Source organism: Phragmites australis, chromosome 18 (assembly GCF_958298935.1).
Source record: "Phragmites australis chromosome 18, lpPhrAust1.1, whole genome shotgun sequence".
In the NCBI taxonomy this organism is placed as follows: Eukaryota; Viridiplantae; Streptophyta; class Magnoliopsida; order Poales; family Poaceae; genus Phragmites; species Phragmites australis.
The window spans coordinates 13,967,930-13,986,051 of record NC_084938.1 but is presented as its reverse complement, the minus strand read 5'-3'; the positions used below and the strand labels follow the sequence as shown (position 1 = coordinate 13,986,051).

At 42.8% G+C, this 18,122-nt stretch overlaps 1 pseudogene; it reads right to left on the bottom strand.

Annotated features, from left to right (window-relative positions):
* Positions 1–984: 984 nt before the first annotated feature.
* Positions 985–16,227, bottom strand: LOC133898553 (protein ABC transporter 1, mitochondrial-like; annotated as a pseudogene).
* Between the last annotated feature and the right edge of the window lie 1,895 nt (positions 16,228–18,122).

Here is an 18,122-nt window from a genome sequence, read left to right as displayed (position 1 = left end):
GCTCATGCATCTTTAGGATGGTATTTTCTTAATTCACATTTCAGAACCACTAGTTGCAAAAATCTGAATTATATACACAATAACACAAGTATCATGTCAATCCAATAGTCATGAAAAATAAATAACATACTCCCTCCATCAAAAATACTTGACGTTTTGGAAATAGTGCAATCTTCTATGCGTATATTTGACTATTATTTTCAACTATAATATATTTATTTAATCTAATAAGTTTATAATATTATAACATATTCTTGAAGATTAGTCCACACATATAATTTCCATATTTTGAAACTAAATATTTTAAAAGTTATCGATGGTTGAAGTTTTAAAAATTCGAACGTACTTTATTCAAAATGTCATGTATTTATGATCGATTGGAGTAATTAACTTGCAAAATAAAAGTTGGTGAAGCATCAATTGCCGCAAACTCGTCGACGCTAGGAGCTGATGAAATGGTAAAAGTGGATTGGTATTTCCTTTGAAAGAAAAAGGAAAACAGAAGACAAAAAGAACAATTTGTGGCTTCTGGGATTCGAGCCCTAGTCTCCACGGCCAAAACGCGGAATTCTCACCACAAAATTACCGCCACAATTTTTGTCTTCATTCATTCCATGATATTTATATATAAACATGATTAGCGGATGACAGCAGAGCTGGTAAGACCCTGATTGAGCTTATATACTAACCTCAAGATACAGTTCTTCCATACGTACAGAACGAAAACAATGCGGTGTGGCCATTTGTATTGTTTCTTGAAGAAAAGCATATGGCCAATTATTAGAGTCTTGGAGATGCAGCTTTCAAGGTAGACATGCACCAATATGTGCAAAACTGACATCAGTTCTATGTATGTTCTACTTTTTACCAGGTAATGACAACCAACCAATTTCGTTGGCTTAGAATAATACATCATCAACCATAATCTCATTGCTCAGGTAATGCAAATGGAATACGCAGTTACAACTTAAATCATGTGAGCGGTACACACCAAAGGTTTATCAGTGATGAGCTAACAAACAGAAATATCGTTCTGATGTCTTTATTCTTTCAACTAAAATGGTCTCTAGTGAAACGCTGAAAGCTAACTGAGTACATTGGAGAAATATCTGCAGAGCTCATCCAAACAGAATCCAACCACTTTCCACACCAAGAATACGATTTTTCACATTTTCCGGTACAAAATTTGAATGAAAGGTGTCGTCAAGCTCTCGAAAAACTGAGTTGAAACCAACCTGTAACTATTTGAGGAATTCCCAGAGGAAAGGTAAAAAGGAGTACTGCTTTCTTGCTATTATCTGGCACTGGACAATACTTCTGAACAGTCATCACAGAAATTGTATTGCTCATAAATCTCAAACAACATTTCTCTGCAAGGGACAACTGCCCCAATCTTAATGCAAGCCAGGAATGCACCTGACAACTTTCTGTGGAGGCTGTAAACTTCATCTTGTGGTGGGGTCAGCCTGTGCTTCAACATGGTAGCCCCGAGATTTTGAAACACTATGTGTGATATTGTTTGCATGGAAATCGTGGCCGCCTGGTTTTGAGAATGGCACTCCAACAATGAAGGCCGCTTGGACGTGAGCATCCTGCATGACTTCTGATTCCTCGCCTGTAAGGAATCCAAGTCTGCGGGACATATCTAACACACCAGACCGATCTCTATTTGCACAGGCAAGTACCTGTGCGGCAATGCAATAAATAAGATAAAAATCATCTAAAAAATAGTAAATATAGCAAAATTCTGATATTAAACTCTGTAATGAGAGTGTGCATTAACTGTCATTACTCACCATGTGTAGGTAATCGTCTACAAAACGCTTTGGAAAATCACGGGCTGCCCCAAAGTCAATCAGATTAAATTGCCTCCTAGCATCATGATAGAGGAAATTACTCCAATTTGGATCAGTCTGCGTCAAAAGAGTGATAAAGGATAAGAATTAGTATCCACAAAAAAAGAGCAGTTTACATTGTGGAGGTTCATTCACCATGTACACCACACATGTTCAATTGACGGACTTTTAGCGTGGATGCAGATTATACAAGCTCTGGCATATTTATTATTTAGGAATTTAGCAGAAGGTTTGGGAAGCAACACATGCCTGCATAAATCGGAAGACAAACAACTCTTTTATTGTAAGCTCAAGCAATTTACAGCCAACATAGTTGCGGGTTTCCTGGCTTAACAGTGCAACCTTATCAATAGGAACTCCTCCTGTACAGAACCAACAAGTAGATGCAGATGTTAGAACCTCAAACAATAATGGTTCTCAATGTCATGAAAAAAAAAAGAAGCAGCGGAAGATATGATATGGTTACATAGTTCTATGCTAATATCAAGAATATATTTATCAGGCCATAGTTACTCAATACTCCCTCTTGTCATAAATACTTGTTATTTTGACCACGATCTAGTCAAACTTTTAAAACTTTGACCGCCAATAGCTTCCAAAATAATTAGTTTGGAAACATAAAAATCACGCGTATAGATTTGTCTTAAAAAATACTTTCATAATATTATATTTTTATTAGATGTTATAACTATATTCTAATAAAAAATAATGGTCAAAGTTGCATTTCAAAGACCGTGAAAAGTCAAAAACGTAATGTATTTTTGACCGGAGGGAGTAGCTTTCTTACAGATCCATTGAACATAAGAATCATTTCCATACTAAAGTATATGGATTAAATTTCAGTCCATTCAGAAAAATGTGAATGAGAACTTGCAGCTGCAGTACTTAGTAAAGTTTTCCAATGAAAATGAAGGTCGCAATTAATCTGCATAAACAAGCTAGTTTTATCCCTCAATGGTTACTGAACTCAATGCCACATAGCTGAAACGTAGTGTTTCCATTTTTATCAACATAAAAATCTATTGAAGTATAACACCAATCACATCGTTCACAGCAACAAACTAGTGAACAAGGAACACATTCCTTTTATCCAAAATATCTGTTAAAGGTATTATGCATTACAAACTATCTATTGAAATCCATATGGAATAAAGGATTCAAGCTTTATGATAGATGCCACAACAATTATTTTCGCCGATGTCCCTTCTTCTTTTTTGCACGGTTATTTAATGATATGGGATTTAAGGTAACTTTAAATTATCAGTGTGTCAACTACATTTCATGCTTAAAATTTACATAGTAACGTAAGATAGAAATGGAATTCATATAAGTAGAGGAATCCCATGTCAATTTCTGCGATTACATGGAACTGAAATATCCATTTCTCAAAATAGTGTTATCATTAATAACTTGAAACACTGAAAAATCCACTACCGGATTTCGAGACACACGGCAAAGGCCTAAAAACACTCGGCAACGTGTTTGCCGAGTGTAACACTCGGCATACCACTGTCGGCATACACAGTGCCGGCAAACCACTGTTTGCCGAGTGTTTTATATCGCGCACTCGGCAAACATATTTGCCGAGAGCCAAATACGACACTAGGCAAAAAAAAAGCGACCTAACGGTGCCAAGGCGTTAACGGCCTCTTTGCCGAGTGTCTCAGGGATACACTCGGCAAACACGAGGACACTTTGCCGAGTGTCCGTGGAATACACTCGGTAAATCACGGCATGTTTGCCGAGTGTATTGGAGGGTACTCGGCAAAGTGAGCACAGAATAGCGCCCAAATAGCACAGTTTGGCGACACGTGCCACTCTTTGCCAAGTGTATTGGAGCACACTAGGCAAACTGGCATCCAAAATGCCAGATTGAAAAGCCTTGCGACACGTGTCCGGTTTGCCGAGTGTAACACTCGGCATAGCCTTGTTTGCCGAGTGTAACACTCGGCAAACTGTTATTTACCAGATCAACAATTGATCCATACCAGATTCAAAACTGTCGCTGCAATTCAAAACAATTTATACATATTTCACAGATTACCACCTTCACATAAACATCGCATATTACACAAACATCACATAAACCGTCGCATAAACATCGCAAGTGACACAAACATCACAAACTGTCGTGACAAGATAGCAAAACATAGTCCAAACAAAAAGAAAATGTTGCAGGCCGTAACGGACTCCACACTTGATTACCACCTTAACCTGCATCAATCAAGGAGCATAAACACTAAGTAAGAAGTATGCATTTGAAAGTAAACAGAAATGCTAAGTATGGATATGGGGTTACAAAAGTAAGTTTTCAAAGTGAGAAGAACAAACCAAAGTGAGGTGGAGTACCAAAGTGCGAACCTCCAGCTCCAGGCGTATTTGATCCCTCTGATGGATACTGCACAAAGGAGGAGATAGTTAGCACAACACTCTATGGTTGTAGGAATGGCAATAATGGTGATTACAAGGTTATAAACTAACTCACAGGAGTGTGTGGAGCCTGTGGAGCAAGTGGACGAGAAGGGGTTGGCATCGGTGGCGGAGTTTGACCCATTGCAGCATAAAGGGGCGTCATCATCGCATACCACTGGGATCGTTCTGCCGCCATCCTCTCCTCGAATGATCTCTCTAATTCGTGCTGGAGCCTCCTTTCTTCATCCAGCTGGGCCTACAGTATGTCATCGCAATCTCATCATCGTTCCAATGCAAAGCATGTAAAGATTGTGGAGGATGAATGAAACAGGCTAACCTGGATTTCGTTCATCGCAATCCGTGTAGGCTCTGGGCGAGGGCGTATACCCGGACCTGAGCTCGTGCTTTGAGCTTTAAGCTGAGAGAGAGAGGGAGTGGTGACCGTATCGAGTGTGCCGTCGCCAATCCAGAACCGGCCATTTTTCTTGCCTCCTCCCGCCCTCATAACCACTTCCCCATCAAGATCATGCTCGCTCGGATCAAAGTCTAGGCCGTGGACCTCCTTTGCCATCGATGTGTATCCATCCAGGCGAGCCTTGACGTTCTCGTTGGTGTACGCTGAGGCCGGGTCATTCGGGTCATAAGCAACCCCGTGCATCGCCTTTGACTTATGGGCCAAAGCATAAGCCTTGAAATGGGAGAGAGGCGGACCATCATTTTTTGCCGACTGCAACAGAAAAGCAATAACATTCATAAAGGGGACGCCCGCACAGAAATTAAGGAGAACTGAGCTTGGGAACAACAGATGCTATTGCATACCCATCTAGCCGCGAAACCAGTCAGGCTGAGGTTGCCTTGATGGTGTGGCATGCCAGGCATCAACAATCGCCTTTCCCGGCAAGCATTGTGACTCTCCTCCCACTCGGGAGCGCACCACTTGTCCACGATCACCGTCTAGCACGGAAGGTCTCCGGCGCACCACCCCAGAGGCACCTAAATAATCAAGTACATGATATATAAGAAGAAGAAATTAAGTGTTAGTAATCTAAGGAATAATAAGCTTTAATGTACTTTACCTGCAGGTACTGCTGCCAGGTCAGAGATATGGTCCTAGCGTCTTTTTTTGTCACCTTCGTCCAAGGTGTTCCGCGTGAAATTTGATCACGGCCTGGACACGCGCCTCATAGTGCATATCCTTAACAAGCTTCTTGGCAGCTTTCTCGACGATAGCAGGTGCCCTAGCCTCCAAGCCTGGCTCGCATCTAAAAAAATCCTGCATAGAGACGCGACGGATCCAGTCATTAGTTAAATAATTTCCATGCGATTAGTATTGACTAATGTAGTGCGAACGAAACTTACCCACAGCTCGGCCTTCACCCGCTCGGCTCTATTGGGAAACACCCTTCCCTCCCGGTCATGAGCGTCCGGCGCGGCTGCATAGTGGGCCCATGTGTATGCCGGCTCGGTTACTCCGCCCAAAGTAACCATGCCAGGGAACTTCTCCTTGATCAAAAGTCCAAGGATGCCGTTTACATGGCGTGAGTGGTCACCCTCTCCAACCCTCAGCCAGTTCCTGCACAAGTGTAAAGGCAATTTATTAGTATGTGTTGAAATATTGAAGATACAAAGGCAAAAAAAATAGTGAGAGTAGAGAGAGCCATTTACTTCTCTCCATCTGGTCGAATGAGTGGGCGTCTAGCCATTGGCACCGGTCGCCTCGGGAGGCTAGAAGGACCACGCAGCCACACACGAGAAGAAGTAGAGCTAGAGCTACCCCCTGGTCAACCTGCTCCTCCTCATCCCCAGACTGAGTCGCAGCCGTAGGTATAGGCGAGTCAGACTCAGACTCAGCCACACCTAGAGGCGACTCAGTCTCCTCCTCAACAGCAGGTATAGAAGCACCTCCTCCACCCCTGCCTCCGCCTCTCGGCCTTCCTGGAGGTCTTCTCCGGGGTCTCTTTCCGGACCCGTCACCTGCATCCGTGGCTTTCCCCGTTGCCTTTTTATATAGCGACGTTAACTTCCTCATACCGCCCACCATGCTATGAGAACGAGTAAACCAATTAGTACGGATGTTACAACTTGATGTAAATAAATGAAGCATACTAAAAAAAACATGCTATGAGAAAGAATAAATCATACAGTTATTAGAAATAAACATACAATTATTAGAAATAATCATCATCATCAGGATCAGCTGGATCATAAGTCTCATCATCACTATCACGCGTGTTGAAATAATCATCCTGATGCTCAGGAGGAGGAATGTCGTCATCACTGTCATTGCCTAAATGTAACCGCTCAAGTAATTCCAAGTCCCTCGCATTCTCAACCTCGTCTTCTTCGTCCTTGTCAGCACCAGTTTCATTGTCTACTTCCATGCCCTGAGCTTCCGTCAAGTCGATCTCAAAATTCCCTGCGAGCCCATCTTCTTGAAAGAATTCTCCATCATATGTGTTGGGGTCTATGTTGTAATCTTCATTGTTTGGGACTGGTAGTTTACCATGTGGCGGTACCTTGTACACAACATCCCAACCCTTAAGACGCTCAACGGTTTTGCACGGGTACGAGAGATAATAAACTTACGTGGCCTGTTGAGCCACAATATAGACATCGTCTCCTGGTAAGACGGTTGATTGTCGAATTTTGACTAGCCCAAGATTAGGGGTCCGTCTCACTACTTCTGGATCGAACCAATGGCATTTGAATATGACGGGATTCAAAGGTTTGCTCCCATCAAAATTTAGTTCGTATATTTCTTCAATTCTTCCATAGTACTCAGCCCCATCTAAGCCTGGAGTAAAAACTCCGGTATTTGTTGTTCTACGATTGGGCCGACTCTGCTCGTGGCTTGCTGTGTGGAAGCGATATCCATTCACGTCGTAAGCCTTAAATGACCTGACCCTATAGGCACAACCATCAGCAACTTGTCTCAAGTCGGCACTCATAGACTCGTCGGTTGTTTCCTACAAGTTTAAGCGAGATAGCTTGGTGTATTAGTCGCATGTAAGAAATGAAATCAAGTTAGAAATGAAATCAAGTTGGTGTAATAGTCAAGTTAGAAAGTACTTTCTGTTTGAACCAAGAAATGAAATCGGGCATGTCATTTCCCACACCATCTCTAAGAAGGGCCGAATCTTCCTCGAGGGTAGGTTCCCTTGATTCATGCCAGAATTGCTCATTGAATTCCCTATAGCAATGAGAAGAAGCGGAGTTGCACACAAACTTGTGACTAGTTGAGAAATAATGTATTGAGCACTTACTGCATGTATGGCTCCACTTCGGATAGGTTGGTCAAGACATACAACATAATAGTGCGCCACTCTTCATGTTGCAAGGTCTTGTTAGTCGCACCACTTGCACTGCCAAGTTGCCCTCTAAAGATGCTAAGCTTTGATTCATCTTCGGGGTTTCTAGCATTGTAACGAGGGGGTGGATTATGCACACTAGGAAGATTGTCAGCATAGTATTTTGTTGTGAAGTTTGACACCTCCTCCAGGATGTATGCCTCGGCTATGGATGCTTCAATTTTGCATTTATTTTTACATTTATTTCAAAGAATCTTTTAGAATCTCTCAATTGAGTAGCACCAACGGCCCTGCACGGGCCCCCCATTCGTGCCTCATACGGGAGGTGCAAAATCATATGTTGCATCGGATTAAAGAAGCCGGGTGGAAAGATCTTCTCCAACTTGCAGAGCAACACAGGCGCCAGTCTTTCCATGTCTGCTACCACGGTATGAGATAGCTCTTTAGCACAAAGCTGCTGGAAGAAATTGCTCAACTCCGCAAGCACTAGCCAAACATCCTCGGGGACATAGCCTCGAATCATCACTGGCAGTAGCCGCTCAAGCCATAAGTGATAGTCATGACTCTTGAGCCCGTTGATTCGCAAAGTAGCTAAATTCACTCCCCTCTTCAAATTCGCTGCATACCCATCAGGTAACATCAAGGTTTGGAACCACTCAAGTACTTCCCTCCTTTGGGCCCTTGTAAGAACGAAATTGGCCTTTGGCTTCGTCCACGATTTCCCGCCTCTTGGAGGAGCCATGTCTAGCTTTGGTCTATTGCATAATCTCGTTTGATCGACTCTAGCCTTAACGTTATCCTTCATCTTCTCAGGAATATCCATGATTGTGCCAAAAATGGCCTCAGCGACATTCTTTTCAATGTGCATTACATCAATGTTATGTGGAAGAAGAAGATCATCAAAGTAGGAGAGATTCCACAAGCATGGCTTGTGAGTCCAGGCGTGTTGCTCACCATATCCCAGAAATCCATCTCCTTGGGCATTGGCCTCGAGAGCGTCTAACTGAGCACGAACCGTAGCACCGGTCATCTTAGGTGGTGTTGAGCCTTCGACAACTACATCTTTCGTAAAGTTCTGCACGTCTTGTCTGAATGGATGGTCAAGAGGAAGGAATTGTCGATGCTTGTCGAAGGAAGAATATTTGCCACCCTTTGTCAACCAAATGAACATCAGAGCCGCCCTGCATACTGGGCATGGGAACTTCCCATGCACACACCAGCCACAGAATATCCCATACGCCGGTAGGTCATGCAGGGAGTACTGGTACCAAACATGCATTTTGAAGTTTGTCTTTGTAGCTCGGTCGTATGTCCAGACCCCATCCTCCCAAGCACGGACCAAATCATCCATCAGCGGCTCCATGTACACACTCATATTCTTCCCCGGGTATTCAGGCCCCGAAATTATCAGCGACAAGAATATGTTCTGTCGTTGAAAGATGATGCCGGGGGGGAGATTGAGGGGAATAACAAACATGGGCCAACAGCTGTATGAGGCACAAGTCATACCATATGGATTGAACCCATCAGTTGCGAGCGCAATTCGTACATTACGAGCCTCTAGAGCTTTTTCACGATGAATCAGATCAAACCTCTTCCATGCTTCACCATCCGATGGATGTACCAGCTTGTCAGGATTGTATCGACGCCCATCTTTGTGCCATGTCATCTGTTTAGCAGATTCCACAGTCATATACAGCCGTTGGATTCTCGGTACGAATGGAAGATACCAAAGGATCTTCACGGGGATTGCGAGCTGCCTCTTCTGACCATCACCAGAGTCTACCTCAAGATACCTAGAGGAATTGCACTTCACACAGTACTTTGCGTCCGCGTGTTCTTTCCTAAATAAGATGCATCCCTTTGGACAAGCATGTATCTGCTCATATGGCATCTTAAGTGCACGGAGGACTTTCTTCGACTCGTACATGCTCTTTGGCAGAATGTGACCTTCCGGGAGAAGGCTACCAACAACTGTCAGCATTGCATCGAAGGTTTCTCGGCTGCAGCTAAACTGGGACTTGATAGCCATTAGGCGTCCGATGGCATCCAGTTGAGAAACCTTGGAATGCCCGTGAAGGGGTTGCTGCGCCGTAGACAACATATCATAAAAGGCCTTTGCGGTTGACTCCGGCACTTCCTCCATACGTGCTTCATTAAAATGTGCGTCATGAAAGTCATCTAGCATGTCTCCGACCCCGACATCATAGTCGTTGGTGCGTTGACGCACGACCTCCTCTCTGGCACGTTCGGACTCACCATGGTAGGTCCACCGGGTATAGTGTGGCATAAACCCATTCTTACAAAGGTGTTGACCCATGACCTCCTTTGTTTGTTGACGCGCGTTTGCACAAATACTGCAGGGGCACCAAGTTCCACGAGGTCCCTTAGGCCTAGCAAATGCTAATTCCAAGAATGCATCGGTCTTCTGGATCCATTCATCGGTCAAAAAACTCTGACTAGAGCGGCCAGTGTACATCCACTCACGATCATCCATCTTCTAACATATTGGGAAACATACACATATAATATTTTTTATTGAGCAAGTAATATAAAAATCAATTTCATCTACCTATACAATTAATTATTTCCATCAAATATTTGTGTTTTACCATAAGAGGGAATCGGCATGCATCAAACTATCTAATAGGTAAAGATAGGTCCTAATCCCACCCGACGATGTGTAGATTGGGCCGTTTCCATGCTCTACTCCGATCCGAGACAGAATTTCGGCAGCACCTCCCTGGTGTTCTCCAAATACACGTCTCGGCAACAAAGCCAAGAGAATGTGTATCCGGAGAACAACGGGGAGACGCTGCCGAAACTCTGTCTCGGATCGGAGTAGAGCATTGAAACAAACCCAATCTACACATCCTCGGGCTGTCCAAAAAATATGGACAATTCGAAACAGTTACGGTTATAGATATGCAAAGACTTGCATATTTATAACCATAACTCTTTCAAACGGGAGACGCATAGGTTGCGCGACATGCACATCCTAAAGCCTAAATTAGCCAAAATTCAAAATTTTGGCGGCACCTCCTTTGTAATAAATAGCAAAACTGGCATAACAACACAGGCATACCAACATAACAACACAGGCATGACAAATATGGATGATACAACCATCTAAAGACTAATTAGAGGACAACCCAGACTGAAATATGAATCAACTTTCACAACCCATTCCCCGGATAGTATTGCCACGAGGACCCCATATGCTCTACTTCATGTGCTACCAGCAACACATGCTCACAATTACATGAGTCACATATGAAGTCCTCATGGCAATACTCTCCGGAGGAGGGGTTGGCTGGAGGAGGGAGGAGCACATGGTTTCAACGGCGCATGGCGTGTGGCGGTAACTTATACCCGGGCGTCGGAGGGGGGGGGGGGCGGCGCGGGGTGGCACTGGCCGGCGCGGGGGAGGCGGCGTCGGGCAGCGCGCGGCGGCGGTGGAGGGCCGAGGCGGCGGCGGAGGGGCGGCGGGGGCGCTGCCGGCGGAGGGGCGCGAGGGCGCTGGCGGCGGAGGGGCGCGGCGGCGGAGGGGGGGCACGGCGCTGGCGGCGGAGGGGCGCAAGGGCGCTGGCGGCGGAGGGGCGCGGCGGCGGAGGGGGGGCACGGCGCTGGCGGCGTAGGGGCGCGGGCCGAGGCGGCGGCGGCCCGCAGGGGCGCGGGGGCGCTGGCGGCGGCGGCGGGCCGAGGCGGCGGCGAATTGGGGGCGGGGCGGGCCGAGGCGGCGGCGGCAGGAGGGGAGTCGCGCGCGGGACAGTTTTCGATCTGTCCCCGTGCGAGGGGTGGGGAAACCCTATATTCGCTGCATTGCCGAGTGTCTACTTTGCCGAGTGTCAAATCTAGAACACTCGGCGAACAACTTGTTTGCCGAGTGTGAATGCAAGACACTCGGCAAACAACTGGTTTGCCGAGTATAAAAGAAAGACACTCGGCAAACACCTGAAATTTTTTTTTACTACATATTCACTTAATGAATTAGAAATAGCAAACGGACCCAGAAAAATGCCAAATTTTAACATCGAATATGCTATATTGTATGTTGAGTGTAGAAAAAGTTTCAAGGTCAAACGACGATTCAAATGTCACTTTGGGTTCAAACCTGATCCGTTCCCTCTCGAAACCACGATTCTTCCTCGGAGATACTTCGGTTTCTAAGCATCGTACGTGACAACTTTTGCGAAACCTTCTCAATTTTTTATCTCAGCCTCTACGTATCATATCATGACACTATGGCAAGTCTCATATTTTTCTGACTTCGTTTGCTTTTTTTAGAATTAAAAAACCAATAAGCTACATGTTGCCGCCCAGATGTTTCAAATTTCTTTTCATTTCTTGGGTAAGGCCTAAAAATAGACTCAACAACATGAATATGATTTTTCTACCCATTTTTTTTCATTATTTCATGTACTTGCAGATCAAATTTGACTTATATCCATTAAAAGCCTAGAAATACACTTAATGAATTAAAAATAGCAAACGGACCCAGAAAAATGCCAAATTTTAACATCGAATATGCTATGTTGTATGTTGAGTGTACAAAAAGTTTCAAGGTCAAACGACGATTTAAACGTCACTTCGGGTTCAAACCTGATCCGTTCCCTCTCGAAACCACAATTCTTCCTCGGAGATGCTTCGGTTTCTAAGCATCGTACGTGACAACTTTTGTGAAACCTTCTCAATTTTTTTATCTCAGCCTCTACGTATCATATCATGACACTATGGCAAGTCTCATATTTTTCTACCCATTTTTGTTCGTTATTTTATGTACTTGCAGATCAAATTTGACTTATATCCATCAAATAATTTCTTATGAAAAAGAGTTGTCCATAAATTTAGATTTTGATGGAGCATAGCAAACATGTTATCCATCCAAGAATCGCCAAATGAAGTCGCTTTTTTGTTCCACCACTTCTCACTATGCTACCAGCTACCTCCTCTGATGCACTTAACGATGAACCAAGCAAAACCCATAGATCAGAAGGGCAGCTTGGTGTGTCAAGCTGATATGCTTTTGCTTCTTCCACTTGGCAAGCATTGAAAATAACTTCTTTGTCTGGATGACAGCTGGAATGATAGTATATAGCAGAGAAATTACTTTTTTAAGGCAAGGAAGAAGAATTGTCATTCTCCTTCAGAGCACAACTGATTCCAAGGGCCGCTCCCAGGAGTCCACATCTGCTGCATCTCAATCTTGAAGCACGACTGAATTCTAACTCCAAGTTCATAACAATATCATCCTTAAACCATATTGTAGTAGTACCGGAATCGATGTGTGGCAGCCTTTGGTTGGTTGTTATTACGAGAAAGAAAAGAGAACAAAAGGAAACCAAAAAGAAAACAAAGAAAAAAAATCTTTTGCCGAGTGCTTCATAAAATCCATCAGCCGAGTGCTTCAAAAAAATCTTTTGCCGAGTGCTTCAAAAAAATCTTTATGTAGACGACACTCGGCAAAGAGGCGACTCGCCGTCAGCCGCCAAACGGAGGGACACGTGGCGCGTTGTTTGCCGAGTGCCCGAATTCGCCGAGTGTTTTTTTTCTATTTTGCCGAGTGCTGTTGTTTGCCGAGTGTTTGTTGAGGTATTTACCGAGTTCTTAGTTGTTTGCCGAGTGCTTTAGTCGGGCACTCGGCGTAGGTGGTTGTTTGCCAAGTGCCCAATATAATGCACTCGGCATACACGTAGGCACTCGGCATACACATCGTTTCTGGTAGTGATCATTGCACAAAGAGAACTACAAATACCTCGAACAAACTCTGATGTCAGCACTTTCTTACTAGACAATTCATCAATGACCTTAGGGACATAAAATCCATCAGTGTCACATAGCAATTCTTTTTAACGCTTCTGGTTACTTGCTTCTAACACATAGTCACATTCCCTTGCCAGCTCCTGCTTTGCCACCTGTATAACAGGAATATTGAAGAACTTATGTTCTGTATAGATCTGCATCAGTGCTACAACTGACAACTGCATTTGACTCAAATAGAAGTTATGATATAGTCCCCCATGTATTTATAAGGGCACGCATACAGGAGTTAAACTTTGTGATCTGTGACTGACAATTAGCTTTACAATATGTAGATTTTGTAATACAAAATTGGTATCATTGGATTTATAAGAGAAAGTACCTTCTTATTATGATTTTGTTGCTAAGAACAATATATAACAGAAATTAATAGTCAAAGTTTAGTTTTAGAGACCACACCGAGTCAAACTACACCATATATTATGAAAGGGACTACAAAACATCAATGTGTGATCGGTATGTGTAGTTGTGTCATAACTTGTAAGATCATGAAATCTATGAATAAAGATTGTAAGAAAAAAATAGCAACTTGCTGGATGAGACTCTTAAAAATTCCAAAAATCATTTTTGCCTTTTTATTTCGTTTGTAAATTAAGTAAAGATTGGCATTGGTTCATCATTTCTCAAACAGAAAAGAGCATAACATACTCATATGTGCATAACTCCATATGAAAGCTTATCTACATTATTTGCACAAAAAATATCATTTTGACAGAGAAGGGATAAAGCACGTGCAATGAGAAAGAAACAGAGTGAACGATCCATAACCTAAATAATGAATAACAAGATTTACCTGCACAGCTCTATCAAGAAAAAGACCTTTAGGGATGAGATTTGTGTAAGTTAAGAGTAGCCTAACATTCTCGATGTCACTTTCTATACTATCTGCAACCCTTGGGTATTGTATTTTCATGACAACATCTGATCCATCCTTCAAAACAGCCCGATGGACCTGATCGAAAGAAAAACAGGCAATAGATAAGCGAAAGATGGCTTGATAGTGAGAGTAACACCCAACAGTATGTTTGCTTTGAAATAGTGTTAAGCTGAATGCTCAAAGCTTGAATTAAATATATTTGCTTAACATAGAAGGGTCTTTCTGTGCTAGACCAACCTGCCCGATGCATGAGTGCCACCTCTGGAAGAAGATGGTCAAAGCAGAGGTCAAGAAAGTGGCCAAAGGAAAGAAGACTTAGGTCGCGACCCAAAGTAGGGATTCTAGCTTTATCAGCAGTGAGGACGAGACAGATCCAATGTCTTTTCAACCAGACGAGAAGACGATTGACCACATGTTCGGTGGTTCTGCATCCTACGAGTCCAAAAGGAAGTATAAGATGGTGGCCCAAGAAGTCTTAGTTGCCATCCCCAAGGGTCTTCACGCCGTTAAGTGGTCAAATATTGAGGTCTCCTTTGGCCAAGAAAATTGCCCTGATAACTTTGTATGGCCAGGCTGTTTCCCAATAGTGGTCGAGCTTATAATAAATAACTGCAGGACTACCCAATAGTGGTTGACCATACGATAAATACTGCAGGGTTACCTGAGTTCTTATCGATGCAGGGAGGTCCTCGAACATCCTCTTTGCTAACATGCTCAAATGGCAGATCTCCCAGACTGTTATCAAGCGGGTTACTCAAGCTTTCCACGGTATAGTACCCAAATTTTGTGCCACCCCTATGGTTAGATATCGCTCCCCGTTACCTTCGGAAAGCATGACAACTTCTAGATAGAAAATATTATGTTCAACATGGTCGACTTTGAGATGTCATACAATACCATCTTGGGAAGATCTACCCTCGCAAATTCATGGCTGCCACACATTACGCTTATCGGTGCGTGAAGATCCCGGGGCCTAAGGAAGTCATCACCATCCGGGGCTTCTTGAAAGCAAGCCTACGTTGTGACAAACGAAGTATCGATATGACCACACACCATCAACCTGACAAAAGACATAGCCTCGATGACCCTAATGAAGATAACCAGTACACATCCGGGAATGCTCTGGATGTGCACACTTGGTGCTAGTGGCTAGGGAGCTCTTTATCCGGTTTGGGTGGCGCTCTAATCTTTGCATTAAAGCTCCACTACCATAATCGACTCATTGAAGACATGTTCTCTTTTGTTTTAGCTTTGCTCTTATTCTCTTTGTTTCTTTTGTTTGGCTGTGTGCATTCTTATGCAGAAGCCGGGGATGAACTCTTTTGCATTATATCATCTTGATGTGACTATGAGAGTTAATAAAGCTTCCCTTTTCCAAAAAAAAAAATAGTCGATTATATGAGAATACAAAATGCAATAAAGGTTTGAGAATGAGCTATTTAATAAATTCATATGGAAAAATTTATAAGAAACAATTGATTCTTCAAATAAAATATATTTTTCCATAAATGATAAACAACATTTCATATAGTGCATATGCTGCTAAAGACATTGCCGATATGCACAACAGAGAGAGGTTAAACAACCAAAATCACCATCCTATCCACCAACAACTACAGATCAATCTAACAAAAACCACTAATCAGTAGAGATGACATGGAACAAATATTACCTCTCAATTCCTTCACCAACTTCCATTCTGATAAAATTATCAATTGTCACTTTAGAACCAACCTCCTTTGACAGATCATTCAGCACGGTATGAAAAGAATGACACCAAGAAATAAAGCTATTAGAGACAAACAATTCGGAGCAGTACATCATAAAAAAGAAAAAGATTCTATCGCTTTACCTTCATGTTTGTGCTGCCATTGATAACATGTTTTTGCTCCATGAGCACAACTTCTTCGAAGTACTTCCTCAATCGACCTTCCACCATTTTATCCATAGCCATTTGGGATTTCCCTGAACTTTCAGCCTGACATGTTACTAGATGTCATGCCATTTCATATAGAAAGTAACTTGACACAAAGAAGGTGACTTTCATATGCAGGATATATGTACTCTATGTGCTTAGAAGAAATTGAACCATAAAAATAACTCATGGAAAATAATCAGTGCCAATTCTATCTAAAACTGGAGCATGCAGTGTTTTCAGATATTGATTGATCTACAAGCTAAAATTATCATATCAGGATCATGCTGCCTTCCACTCCATTATCTCTAATCTCTGAAACCTGACAAAGCCTTGGTTACAGATGATAAATATGATGTACTGTAGCAGATCCACATGTCTACTATTTCTTTCAATCCAAATAACTTAGGAGAATGCATGCATTTTCTTCATATTTATTATTCATCATCTCATGTTTCTTCATCATTGAACAATCTCATGATAGCAACCCCATTTCTCTTTTAAGGAAGATCCAAATGCCTCCGGTTTCTTACAATCATAAAGAATTACAGCAATGCATTTGATTCTTCTGTATTTATTGTCGCTGTTAGTGTCACTCTATTATTTCTTAATCAACAGGTTTGTTTTGTCAAGATAGCAACACACCAATTACGCTCTTTTTTTTAATAACTCCAGTAAGGAGGCCCCTACTGAACATATATTAAAATTGAATAACGAACTGTACAACGCCAAAAGGTGGCAGCCTCAAACAAGAACAGAAAAATGAGAGGAAGCACACTAGGCAAGAGAGTGAAGCATTGAGAAATGGCCTGACATTCTGTGCAGCTGCAAGCTCACAGTATCAAAGAAGGCAGACTGCTTCAATCTTCTAAGAGTTGGGTTGCTATGTTGGAAGATTTTCGGATTCTTTTATTTCCAAATTCCCAAGCTGCCACCGCGAAGACTTCCTAGAAAAGCCATGCTGGAAGACTCTTGCAGCTCCTCCATCATGTCAAAGAAGGCTTTCTCTTGATTCCAAACAATTCCAATGTTCGACCAACAAGCAGCACTAAATGGGCAAGCGAAGAAGAGATGGAAGGTTGTTTCCTCTGTGTTCTGGCTACATAACACACAATTGTAATCATTATCTTGAATATTAGCCCTATTCTTTTGAGGATATTGTGAGTGTTAACTCTGTCTCTGAACAAGAGCCAAATAAAGACTTTGATCCTTTTGGAGCATTTGGTCTTCCAGACCTTAACAATGGGAAAAGGAGGAAGAATGGCCTTAAAAGGCAAAGCATAGAACTTCGTTGAAGAATATCCATCACCACCCCAGCAATAAATCTAGTGGTCCTTCTGCCAGCTCTGACTTAGGATGTTTTCCATCTTATGTTGCAGGACCCCTAGCTCTTGGAAAGTGATGTCAGAGAGGAGAGTGTGAAAATTTCTGAGAGGTAAGTCACGTTCTCTGAAAGTAGCAATGGAAACATTTTTGTCCCTGGCAAAGGAATAAAGGTGGGGCAAGAGATCCTTAAGATAGTTTCCATCCCACATATCTTGCCAAAGAAGAATGGCTGAACCTACTCCTGGCGAACCTGAGGCCACACCTTTGAAATGATCTGAAAACGAAAGGATGTCCCGCTACCAAAAAGATCCTTTGGGCCTAGTAGCGTGAGGAACCCTGCCATTTGAATATAAGGTATTACAAACCAAGTTGTCCCATGGTGTGTCCAGTTTATTGTAGAACTTGTGAAGATGTTTCACGAGGAGCACTTCATTGTGCATTGTCAGGTTGATGACCCCCATTCCTCCTTTATTTCTGGGAATACAAACTTGCTTTCATGCAACCAAGGGCTTCCCTTTAGTAAATCCATTTGGGCCTCTCCATAGACAGTTCCTCCTAGCCCTGTCGATGACTTCAATAGTCTTTGGGCAACTTGATCGAACACATGG